Source organism: Myotis lucifugus, unplaced genomic scaffold (assembly GCF_000147115.1).
Source record: "Myotis lucifugus unplaced genomic scaffold, Myoluc2.0 scaffold_25, whole genome shotgun sequence".
Classification (NCBI taxonomy): Eukaryota; Metazoa; Chordata; class Mammalia; order Chiroptera; family Vespertilionidae; genus Myotis; species Myotis lucifugus.
Genome location: NW_005871073.1, coordinates 2,226,517 through 2,239,858, shown reverse-complemented (window position 1 = coordinate 2,239,858; position 13,342 = coordinate 2,226,517). Strand labels below are relative to the sequence as shown.

The following is a 13,342-nucleotide window of genomic DNA, read 5'->3' as shown; positions in this document are numbered from 1 at the left end:
AAGGACGTGAAGAGGAAGAGAGTGGTGGCAGAGATCACTTTTGTGCCTGTTCTGGTGAGAGTTAGCCACATGACCTATGTTAGTTGCAAGGGGGACTTGAAAGTATAATCTCTGGCTGTGCAGGGCTGCATGTTCAGTGGGCACCTGATTTACCTTGCAGGTTTTTGCAGGCCATACTATTTACCACTATGGCCAAGAGCCTCCATCTTTCCAGCCTCTGACAATTCCCTATTATCCACTGCCTGGCTAAAAAGCCAATGATATATTTTAGTTTTTCCCCCCAGCAGAATTGTCATGTTTTAACATAGTAGAAGTATATTTCTTGCTCACATAATAGCAATGTGGGCTCACAATGGTGTATTATATTTGTATGTTGGTGTTGGGGGAACTCCGGGCTAGGGGGACTGTGTTCTACACTGTCAGTTGATTATCTTGACATCCATTGGTTGGCACCTTTATTTTTATTTTTTAAATTAAATATATTGGGATGACATTGGTTAATAGGGTCTTTTATATATGTTTCAAATGTACATTTCTATCACACATGATCTGTATATTGCTCTGTGTGTAAGAGGTAAATAATGGCCCGAGAGACTTCACTGAGATCTGGTGGGAAAAGTGGCTCTTTGTCCCTCCTTCACTCTATGAATCTCTGTCAAAGTCAACTCATCTTCCTTCACCATATATTTGGCCCCCTTTGCCCTTAACTACCTGCACCATTCCCTGTGTGCCCAGGAAGAAGGGGCAATGGTTTGATGAATAGCTAGATATTCTCTACCACAGTGGATAATGATTTTTAAAGTATATTTACATTGATCAAATCTATACATTTGACAAAGGATTGAGTGTGTTTACTTGCACTGAAAAAGTATTTAAAAACATTCTTGCCATTATTTAAGCAGAAAGAGGGGTAGAATAGTAAACAGCTACCTAGCTGCTAAAAACTCCTGTGTCTTGAGTATATAAAATATACTGACAAATATTCAAAACACTAGGCAAATCTATTTTGATTATATTTGCTGATAGTAAAAAACTGACTTTCAATGCACTACATATAATTTTGTCATTTGAGAGAGGAAGTGTATTTGTAGATCTATGAATGTTCTCTCATCTTGAAAACAGTCTATATTTGTAACTAGATTAAATTCATTTTATGGGAAATTCACATGCCTGCTGATTTAAATAATATGATTTTGATAATAATATGTACTTTCTCCCACTGAGCATGTCTGACTTTAATTCCTTTGCATGGAAAAGCATAGATTAATTGCATTGCTTTCATTGTATATATTATTAAAGTAGAAAATATTTTTGAAGACTGAGGAAAAAATAACTGTACTAGCATGCAAATGCTAGCATCAAACCTGAAAATTGCTATTATTTTAAAGAAATAGAGATTTAATACAGTAGAATAATGCTTTATTTTTCTATACAGATCTTAAAAATATAACATAAGACTCAAATTTGTAAAGAGAAAATGATGATTAAATTGACTGAAATAACACCAAATTCTAGGAAAATGGTGCTGCTGTTTCAATAGTTTTATTATAAAAGTTTATTGCTGGTGCTTTGACTTAGATATATTTAACACTAGATGTGCAGGAAAGGGAAAAGTCACATGATGTGCAATGTACACATTTCATAACATATTGGGAACCATCAGCCAAAAACTATGTTGTAAGTAATACTTGTTGAACAGATGAATAGTATATTTTCAGGTTATTCAGTTCAACTTATTGTCAGAAATTGAAGTCTTAATTTATACATAGTTATGATTTTTTCTAACAATTTTAAAGTTAGATTGTATTCTGATCCAACCCCTAGAACATGACAAGAAACTTAACTGCTTCAAATACCATTGATTAGCACTGCTTTTCTCATGTTTCTGTCTTGGTTTTATTGTCTAGACTTAGAGTTTTTTTATTTTTAAACACATAAAATAGGTTACTTTTTTGGTAGTCATTAATAATTAAATATAGTAATACTCAAAAAACATTTTCGGTTGTCATTGTTTCTTGTAAACCACACCTTTGGGTTTACTTTTCTTCCAGATAAAGTATATTCTCAGGTAATTATTTTACCTGTGGATGGCTTGCTTTATATTGTTTGTCATTACGTATCTGAAAATGTCAGGATGGCAGTTTAGCTTGGTTTAAATTTTTGCATTAAAAGTTAACCTGACCAGCATGGCTCAGTGGTTGAACATTGAACTATAAACCAGGAAGTCATGGTTCGACACCCTTGCATGTCCAGGTTGCAGGCTCAATCCCCAGTCAAGGGTGTGCATGAGGCAGCTGATCAGTGATTCTTCCTCATCATTGATATTTCTTTCTCTCCCTCTCCCTTCCTCTCTCTGAAATCAATAAAAATGTATTTAAAAATCATTTTAACAAGTGGGTTTTTTTTGCCTCAGGATTTTGAAGAACTGTTGCATTATTTTTTGGTGTCTCTTGTGGCTGATCACTGTTGTAAATCTAATTACTGTACTCTTGTGGTTAATATGTGTTTCTCCTGATAGCTTTATTTGGTTGCTGATTTATCATGTATTCTTACAATTCTGTCAGTTGTTGTGTAATGTGTTTTGAGGCTGTATTGCTGGGTACATATTTTTTGATAGTATTTCTTCCATTTCTTTGAATTTTGTCTTTATTTTCTTCTACTGCACACAGCCTCTTTATCTGAAAGGGCCATAGTCTTTGTCATTTCAGGACTTATATATGAAGATATTTGTAGCCATATAGTAAAGGGTAGTACTTTGTCAGTTACAAGTAGAAAAGTCCTAGGGAAGGGTTTTTGATCATTCCAACTTTGGACATTTGCCCACCCGTCATCCAATCCACTGTGCTCAAATGGATGGGTATCGTTATTGACCCAGTCTTTTTGATATATTGACATTGTGGTCAGGCAGGGTGGGGGTGGGATTTGTTACCAAAAGGAGGAGGAAAAGGTGCTGAATTGATAAAAATAATAGTTATTTATACTGTTTTTAATACTTTCCCAGATTGGGAACATTGCTATTCCCTAATTCTAATCCTGTTCCTGCAATACATCTCTATTATAGCCTTTATGCCTAAGCCTTCATTAGTCAGCTATGTGCATTTAATAACTTCTTTATTTCTTAGCATTTCGTATTTCCTTTATAGAATTTGTCACCTTGTCTGATAGTTATATCTGTGTATGTCTCTCTTATTAGACTGTAATCTCTTTGTAGGAAAGAAACTGCTTCCTTTTCATTTTTATAAACTTTGTTTATTCAACTAACTTTTATTGAGTGCCTCCTTTGTGCTATATACCACAGCAGCCACTTGGCAAATAGTGGGACCCCAATAAATGCCTTCTTGAACAAAGCTTCCTGTACATTTTCAGGAAATGTTTTTGTTACTAAGGTTTTGACAGGCTAGATGCTTTCATTTCATTTTTCAGTTGTTATAATTCAAAAGCACACAGTCTAGAGAATGACCTTTGAAATGTTACACATGATGTGCATTTCAAGGGAAAAAACTTGACTGGGCAGGCCAACCTCCTTACTGTGATGTTTTGACACGTGATACTTGAGGGATGAGGCAAAAGAGCAAAGCCGGCCAAAAATCTCGTCCGCGGAGAGATGAACCTTAGAGGCTGGTACATCCTGTTTCCATGAAAGCAGGTAGCATGTCCATTGTGTCCAGTCAGCTACAGGCTCTTTAAAGTATTTAACACTCTGAAGTCACTAAAATAAAATCCAGTGTTTCTCAGGTTACCAACAAATAAAACAAAGGGCAGAATAAAAAATGGAAGAAATGAAAACCCCATATTCTACCTTCTGACTACCACATGTCATAATCATAAAAATGTATTGGAACTATTTATCTTTTTAAGACAAAATCACTTGTCTTTAGAAATAAACAACATTTGTTCCCATACAACCTGATATTTTCCTTCAGACCCTGTGGTATTACTGAAAACCTAACTAACACTGTGTATGTATCCATGTGTATATGCATGCACATGTGCATAAGTTTGTTAAACTCTGTAACACCCTAAACTACACATTTTCTAAGGAGAGCTGTGTATGCTTTTGAGGAAAACTTAGCATCATAAGGGCTGGGTGGAGGGGAGTAAAGGGGGCGGGGAGGGGTTAATGGGAGACATCTGTAATACTATGGACAATAACAAATATACAAAAAAACAATGTACTTATTCATTCACTTTTATCCAATTGGGTTGTTCTTTCTCACTTTTTTGACTTTATACATCTTCTTTCTTATACCTGTTTTGCTCCTCTGCCTCTGCATATCAAATTCATACTCATTCTTATCTTCAAGTAACAGGAAATCCCCAACTCACACGACTTAATAAGGAACTGCACTATGGAACCTAGAGTTTCCAGGGTTGGTTGTTGACATCATTGAGAACCCAGCTTCTTGCCATTTGAAAACTTTTTGATCCTCAGTATATCAGTTTTGACCTCAAGCTAATTTATTTTGTGGTTGCAAAATAGCATCACAACCCGTCATAACACTGTCCTGCTGAAAAAGATACATCTTTTCCAATGTGTCTGTTTTCAACAGTGGGGAAATTTTACCCATAGGCCCTAGCAGACTTCCTCTCACAGCTCATTTAACAGGATTAGGCTGTGGTGCCCTAATTTAAACCACCCCCTGGAAGGGGGAATGTGATTACTATGATTGCTTCAAATAAAAAGATTTACTTTTAAAGAATAAGAGGAAAGGGTAGGGCTCACCCTGCCCAGCTGGTGTGGTTCAGTGGTTGAGCGTCGACCTATGAACCAGGAGATCATGCTTCGATTCCCGGTCAGGGCACATTCCAGGATTGTGGGCTCGATCCCCAATGGGGGCATGCAGAAGGCAGCCAATTAATGATTCTCTCATCAATGATGGTTCTATCTCTCCCTCTCCCTTCCTCTCTGAAATCAATAAAAACATATATATATTTTAAAAAAAGAAGATGTTTCTCCCTGACCACCCCATATAGAATTGATTATCTTTTCTATGCTCCCAGCACAAATTTGAATGAGCATTTTGTTTATGTTACTTGAACTTAAAAGAAGTTACTATTAATGTTTTATTTGCAGTTCATGTATAATGTTTTTACACATGCCATTCTACCTATTGCTAGGTACATATATGTTGATAGTGACTATATACTAACTGGTATCTCATTATACCTTTGTCCTTTTTGACAGTTGGCTTGGACAAGTAAAGTTTAAATGCCATTCAGGGTTAATTATGGGAGGAAATTTGTCCAGACACAGACAACAGCTTAAGATCCTCTGGTATTCTATGTATTACTAGAGGCCCGATGCATGAAATTTGTGCAAGGGTAGGCCTTCCTACCCCTGGCTGGCGGCACCGGCTTCCCTCCGGCTACTGGCACCCAGGCTTCCCCCTGGCTGCCAGCACCTGGGCTTCTCTCTGGCTGTCAGCAGTCAGCCCTGCCCCCTGTCAGCACCATCTTGGCCTGGCACTGCCCGCGTCTGCCGCCACCCCCCTTGATTGTTTGCCCTGCCAGCCAGTGGCCTGGGCCTCCCTCTGCAGGGCACTCCTGCCTCATCCAATCGCATCACACCTGCCCTGGCTGGCCTGGCGCCAGTGCATGTCATAGCGTGGCCATCCGGATGGTCTTTCTGCTGTTTGGCCCTTCGGTTGATTTGCATATTATGCTTTTATTATTATAGATTATTTTCGTTTCAAAAATCAGAAATTTAATGCAATGCAGCTTAAACAACAAAAAAGGACTTTATTAGTTCAAGTAATTGTGAAGGCCAATTACTGTTGACCAAATTGCACATACAGTCTCACCAAAATAGGCTGCTGTGTTTAAAATTATCACATTAGTTAGTCCTTATAAATACACTCCTGTGTCAATAACAATACTTTTTCAAATGTTTTTGAAAAATATACATGTCAGATCTCAGTATTTGTTAGTTTCATCCTGTCTTTCTGTTCTCTGCCTTCGGTCTGTTGGGAACATATACTGGAATGATGGAGTGGGCAGGTCAGGAGTATTGAAGGGCAGAGAGAAAAAAATGGAAACTGAGAGGGAGGAAGGTTTGTTATCACATGTGGGGATACAGCTTAGATTTGGGAAAGAACAAAACCCTAAAAATAATTTAAAGCATTTCTACTAGTGATTATAGGTTAATGTGATTTATAGGAAGAATAGATTATTCATTAAGATAATAGGTGAATATTAGAGGCATTGTTGCCGCACTGCTTTTTTCCCCCTGATGTTTTGACTTTCTTCATTGTTCTTTTATTTTATAAACATTTTACAATTTAATGTCTTCATGTGGAGTTAAGGTTCAATTAAGTGTGGGTTTTAGTATTTTATTGGAGATCCAATACCTAAGGGGGATTCAGTATATAATAATTTGTGTGGCCTCTTGTTCTTTCCTTAATTTTTCATCTGTATTGGTGCACAAGGAGCCAAGTAAAGAATTCATATTCCTTTTTTATTAGTTACAGATGATTTGTCTTGCTTATTAAAACTGAGTAAATCTATTTAAAAAGTTGGAGACTTACTAGTAAATTATTGGTTCTTAAACATCCTTCCTTGAATATAAAAATCTACTTATTTTATGTCAGCTTCTTTGACAATTTTTTTCTATTATTTTTTGTTTTCTTGACTTGCCAATGTACTCCATTTGCTCATTCATTCATTTGCTCCTTCACAAAGGAGATGTGATCAAGACTGTTGACACAGGCCATTCTGTTTCAAGTTTCTACCTGCCAAAACAAAGATTATCCTTTTTAATGCTGCTTCTGTTTTTTTTAAGGGCTTAAGCCTTAAAACACACACACACAACACACACACACACACACACACACACACAGACACACACACACACACACACACATCCTGTCTTAAAAATAAACAAACGAACAATCTAGCTGTAGCCCTAGCATTCTATAGCCCATGGTCATGGTGTGAGCACAAATAATGACAGAGCATCTGGGAGCTGGATGTTTCTCTTTTTCATCCAACTGTTCTGTTGTAAACACACTTTAGTCAGTAAGGCAAGAGTTATGGAACAGGAATTTTGAGAGTCTTTATTTTCAGGCCACTAAATCTCCCTGACCCATCTCTTCCTCACACACATGAATTTTTATTGATTGTTATTCTACTCTAAATCCTGGGTTTATTTTCACTAATGAAGGCTATTTTAATTTTGGACTGGAGAACAGCTCTCATAGCTTTAGAATTGGTCTCAGTCAGCTATCCTAGATATCAGATTTAATTACATACATTTTCTAGCAAGTTGTATGTATGTCATCAGATCATTTCACCACAGAACATATAAATTAGTGCTGTAATTACCGGGAATTGTCAAATGCATCTCATTATCACATGGCAGAGTTTGTCTTAGAGAAATAAGTAATTTAATTCTAAAGAAAAGGGTAAAAGTTCATGTATTTCTGGGTACTTCCAACATCTTAGTGCATAATTGAATAAGTATGAATCTTTTGAGGATTAAATATGAGAGATGAGAGTGACTTTTAAAAAATCCAGATAATTTGAACAGTCCTTTCTAAATTCATAGAGCAATTGCTCAGTACTTTGTTCCTTTTATTTAGACTTAGCCAAAAATCTATAGAGTACCTTATCCCCCAAAACTTCATGGAAGTATTTATAACCCATTGACATCAGAATCAATTCTGTAGATAGCTCATGTGGATTGTATCTCGAGACCCTAGGTAATTAATTAGTCTTAGACATCCTTTTCAATGCAGTATGTGTGAGTCTCACTTTTCTTTTTCAAATTCTTTGAAAGTGCCAAACTCCATCTTGCTTCAGGGCGAATGCATATGTGGTTTCTTCTGTCTCTAGAGCTATTTTCTTGCCCTATCTGCATGGCTAGTTTCATCCTCATACTTCAAGTTTCAGCCATGTATCATCACTTTTGAAAGGCCATCATCTGACTACTCCATCAAAGTCCTTCTTCCGGTTACTCCTTCTCCTTATACATTGTCTCTTCCTTTAGTGTCACAATTGATAATTGTGGATTTATTTAGTCTCTGTCTTTTCCCTATCCCCACCTCTTGGGGATTGAAGACTCCATAGGAACAGGGGCACATAATAGGTGTTTAATAAAGATTTGATGGCAGAATGAATGATCCTGGTATCAGGGCTGGAATAGAACCCTAGATCTCCAGAATCCTACTGTTGTAGTACTTTGGACACTGCACACTTCCCCCACATAATATACTGACTCTGTCCATATAGAAAATAAGCCTCCACATAGCCTAAATCCAACCAATATCTCATTTCTATGTTATATTTGGGAAGCATAAAGAAGCAAGTAGCTAAGGCCTCCCTCGGTATATTGTTAACATGCAGTGAAACCTCCAGAGCAGTAGGATTCTGAACAGAAAGTGACAGTTTCGTTTGACAGGTAACGAGCTTCTGCTTTTCAAAAAGACGCTCTAAACAAAAGTCAAAAGCTACCTTCTTCCAAGATAACTCATTTATTTGTGATTTCCCCCTCAATAGGAAAGATGTAAAAATAGGTTTTATTTCTATTAAATTCAGCCTTATTAATCTTTGCTTATTTTTATTAAAATTATTTTTATTAAAAAGATAAAAATAAAAATTGGTTATCTAGTATCATACTTCCTACACACACACACACCCATCCTGCATTTTTTTCAAGCATAAATTATCTTGAAGACTTATTTAAACTTAAATGTGAAATCATTTTCTTGTCTATCAGAAAGATATGTCAAATTTTTTTATTCTCTTAGCAGCAGGTATTTTGTTTGCTGTCTTGACTAGAGCCTCTTAAGGTTCCTTTTGTGGAGGTAATATCATATTTGAAAATGTATCAGCATTTTCATATTACTATTTTATTTTTAGACAAAGCAATTTATATAATTTTAGAATTAGAAGATTCCTTAGAGGCAATCTAGCTCAATATCCCTATTTCTTATTTTTATAGTAACAAATTAACTTTATTTACATATCCTTTTTTAAAAGAAAAAATATAAATAAGACTATTTAAATAAAATATTAATTTTTTTTCTCTCTCAGAAAAGATAAGAGTTTAATCCTCAACATTTAGCAACTTTTGGTTCCAGCAACTTATATATGTCCCCATTCAGGTGTTTCTTATCATAGTTTCTGGATCTTGGTTGGAGTATATCTGCTTCATCTTGTTTTACTTTAGGAAGATTTTTACTAAGTTATCCTAAGTGCTATTAGATAATTTATGGATTAAAGGAACAAGATGTCTTTAAGCTTTTTTTGAAGTTTAGGATGTTGATAATAACAACAATCATTTTAATTTTAAATTATATACTAATTTTGGGACCAAATCTTGACCCTTTTTTAATCACACCTAGGGAGCCTCTTTTTCTCATGAATTCAGGCTGAGTAACCTCCCTCTGAGGTAGCACCACTATTCCTGCAGGCTGTCTGGCCAGTGCAGCTTTCCCTCTCTCCTGAGGTAGAAGCCATTTATTTCATCTCTCCTTTCCCCTCTTCTAAATGTTTATATTAAAGTTACTCTTATTTATTTATGTATCCTCACCCGAGGATATGCATTTTATTCATTTTAGAGAGAGGAACGGAAAGAGAGAGCACAAGTGTGAGAGAAACATTGATGTGAGAGAGAAACATGGATTGTCTGCCTGACTGGAAATCAAACCCACTACCTTTCCATGTTTGGGATGAAGCTACAACCAACTGAGCCACACCAGCCAGGGTTCTCTAATTTATTTTTATGCCCAGCAAAGAGAAGATGCTCAGTAAATATTAATTAAATGTGAATACAAATAATTTATTATATTTTCACCATAAATGTTATTTTTAATTGTCAAATTATCTAGCTAGTAAACTTACATTCACATGACTCTGTACTATTTCTTAGTATATTATACCATTTGTTCCATAAATGAATTTCTTGATTGTTTCAGATTTTCCTGAAATCAAATCAAGTAATATTAGAGGAAGAGAATATATATCTGATGAGAGGGAAATGAAACATTTTTACTCTTTAAGACAAAATGTTTTAAGGTTCTTAAGGCCATATGTTTCTCTTATGATCTTACATTTTCATCCTCAATGCAAATTGGAGAGTAGATTGCTATGAAAGTCTTAGAGTTAAAGAAAAATGATTTATATTGCACTCAAACTCTTGATATTTTGGACCAGAAGGGATTTTAGTGAGATCCAATTTAATATTTTCATTTTCAGACTAGGAGAGGGAAACATGAGACATTGTTGCCATTAGCATTATGTGTGTGTGTGTGTGTGTGTGTGTGTGTGTGTGTGTACAGGATGGGGCAAAAGTAGGTGTACAGGTGTACATGTAAAAATAATACAATAATTAATAAATAATAATACAAAATTAACTCTATGTTTCTCCTACTCACAACTATAAATCCAGCATGTATTCAATGCATTGGATATTGAATGTGCATCTAAATGCTTTCTTTTTTTACTGTCCCAAATTCTTTATTAGGAAAGAATTTTACAAACATTACATATAATAGCGGTAATAGTGGAGCTGGAGAGTATTGCGCCTTCTCCAAGGTGCACGGTGAGAACCACCAGTAGTGTTGCGGGACTTGTGGTCCTTCCCAAGGCCATGGCTCTTGGGGCCACAGATGTCAGCCCTCCATCTCCCTGTGCTTGTGGACTGGTTTGGTGATCCACTAGGTGTCAGGATTTCTTCTGATAGCCTTATGGAATGGATCAATGTGAATAACCTCGTAGAATCTTCACCAACCCAATAAGAATTCGGGACTCTCAGAGCCCTACAGTGGCATCCTGCTCGCTCCAAACTTTAGTGGTTAACACAGTGATGGACAGGCTTGTCTTCGCACCCTTAGGAACAGGGCATTTGTGGCCACCACAGCTCACATGAATCTGATATCCTATGTAATAAAAGGCTAATTTGCAAATTGTCCCCTGTACTGGGAGTTCGACCTGGAGTTTGACCAGGGTGTGGGGCCGGCCCCCGCAACTGGCCCCATCCCCGATCAGGGGCAGGGTGGCCTGCCGACCACCTGTAGCCCCTCCCCCTGGCCAGCGGGACCCCACCCACGCATGAATTCATGCACTGGGCCTCTAGTATGACATAACCTTGCTTGGCCTTGTATCCCAGCCTGTGAACTTTGTTTGCGGGTGGGGCTGAGGGTGGGCCCTGTGGAGCGCAGAGAGATGATGGTACTGTCAGCAGTGCACCCTGAGAAGGAAGCGCATTACATCTGACTGCTTCTTCCTCCATAGCTCCTGGATGTACTTGTAAGTGCCCTTCTTGGTTTACTGATGGCTGTGGCCAGATGGAAAGGAAGAGCCTTTCTCCCACAGTCTCCTTTAGGCTCCTCCCCTACTTCAGTGAAACGCTTTCAGGTAGAAAGCTGCTGCTGCCTGGAGTCTAAATGCTTTCCACATATTGCCTCAGTAATCCTGATAGCTACCTGATGAGGTATGTATAGTTTTTATCCCCATTTTATTGGTGAAAGCCCAAAGGGTTAAATGAGCTCCTTATCCTCATACAGCTAGTAAGTGGTAAGGTGGAAATTTGGGTCAAGATATTTAACCTCTCTCAGCTCTCTTCCTTCATATGTGATATTGACTCTCTGATCAGAGCCCAGAACCCAGAGCTTTTGAGCCCTAATTTCTAATCCTCTGTTTCCATCTTCATAGTCTCTGAAAAGTTTGGGGATGGCTGGCTGAGTGTTCCAAGTCAGAACTAGATAATAGAATGACAGTGAAAATAGTGGGGGACAGTAATGAAAGGGAGCTGGCAAAGCTGCTGAAAGGAGAATAGGATATAAGTGACATTTTAGGAGAAGGATTGGTCGAGTGGAATTCTAGAAGAACAAGCAAACATAAAATTGAAATTATTGAAAGAAAAGAGATCTTTCCGAGTAGTCAGTGAGATGATATTTGTTCAGAAGTCTTTAAGCTATTGTCCTTGGTGTTGGAGAGGTGGTCCTTCGAAAGATGAGTGGCAAAGCACGAGATCATTCCAAATCTCATCTGTGGAAATCTCTATTCCATACCTTCCTCATCGGGTGCCTCCCCCTCTTCTGAAATAAACCTGCTACTGTGGATGTTATTTGTCTTTTGAAAGGTCCTCTCATGTGATACTGGAAGGACACCTAGACAGAGGACATAAAAGCCACTGTCTTCATTTGCCTTCTTGCTGAGCTGTGAATATTTAAGAGATGAGGCATAAAATAATTACTCTTGGTGTTATTTTGCCTTATGAGGGGTTCTTTCATAGATGACATGGAGGGCAAGTAGGAAAGGACACACAACTCAGTCTCTTTATGTAGCTTTCTGCATAATTCAGGGTGATGCACTACATCTTTATTTTATGCCATTGAGTATTTTATGCAGGCAGTTGAAATGCTGGAAATCTCTTAGGAGAGGTCTTATTAGAACCATCTTAGTAAAGTGGCACTTTGGAAGAATTCAGAATTATTTGAAAACTCCAGTTACTAAGGGATGCCTTATAAACCAAATTATATGAAAGGAACAGCTAAATTGTTTGCCACAACTTTAGTGTAAAGCCAAGTTTCTGGATTTTTTTTTAAGGCAACTCACTAAAAGCATGGATTAAATGTTTATTTAAATAAGAGAAACACAGGTATAAAATTATACTGATTATGGTTCTCTTTTGTATTGCCATTTTGAAAATCTGCTTGAGCCACATAATTCTAGGCCCAGAAACCAAATTTATGACTGAGTTGGCCTTCTAATTGGCAATAACAAAACAAATCATTCTAGTCTGAAGTTACACATAAGTGTCTTACCATCAAGATTAGCCACTGACCCATATGACCTAATTTTATGAATGACAATAACTCCAGTTTGCTGATTAATGATCTAGGAAATGTTAAAGTCAGAGGAGAATATTAGCATTTTGCTGTCTTATTTGAAAGGAGTAGCATTATAAGATTAGAAAGAATGTGTTCTAATAGATGGATGTATGTACTAAGATCATTATCGTGGGGCATCCAAGGTTCGATTCCGGTCAAGGGCATGTACCTGGGTTGCGGGCACATCCCCAGTAGGAGATGTGCAGGAGGCAGCTGATCAATGTTTCTCTCTCATCGATGTTTCTAACTCTCTATCTCTCTCCCTTCCTCTCTATAAAAAATCAATAAAATATATTTTAAAAAAAGATTAGAAATAATGTGTTCTAATAGATGGATGTATGTACTAAGATAATTATCGTAGGGCATGTTAATTTAGCTTTATTCACTGTTAAATGACTTTCTTTAATAATAAAACACAAAATGCACCTAGTAGCTCTAGATTGCACAAATTTACTAGGAAATGGTGGAAGGTGAAGAATGTATGATAATGAAATAAAAATATACATTGT

General features: G+C 37.0%; 2 pseudogenes; both read right to left on the bottom strand.

Annotated features, from left to right (window-relative positions):
* Nucleotides 1–5,216, bottom strand: part of LOC102420629 — a 91,580-nt pseudogene extending 86,364 nt beyond the window's left edge.
* Nucleotides 5,217–10,480: 5,264 nt separating this feature from the next.
* On the bottom strand, nt 10,481–12,020 carry LOC102420310 (annotated as a pseudogene).
* Between the last annotated feature and the right edge of the window lie 1,322 nt (nt 12,021–13,342).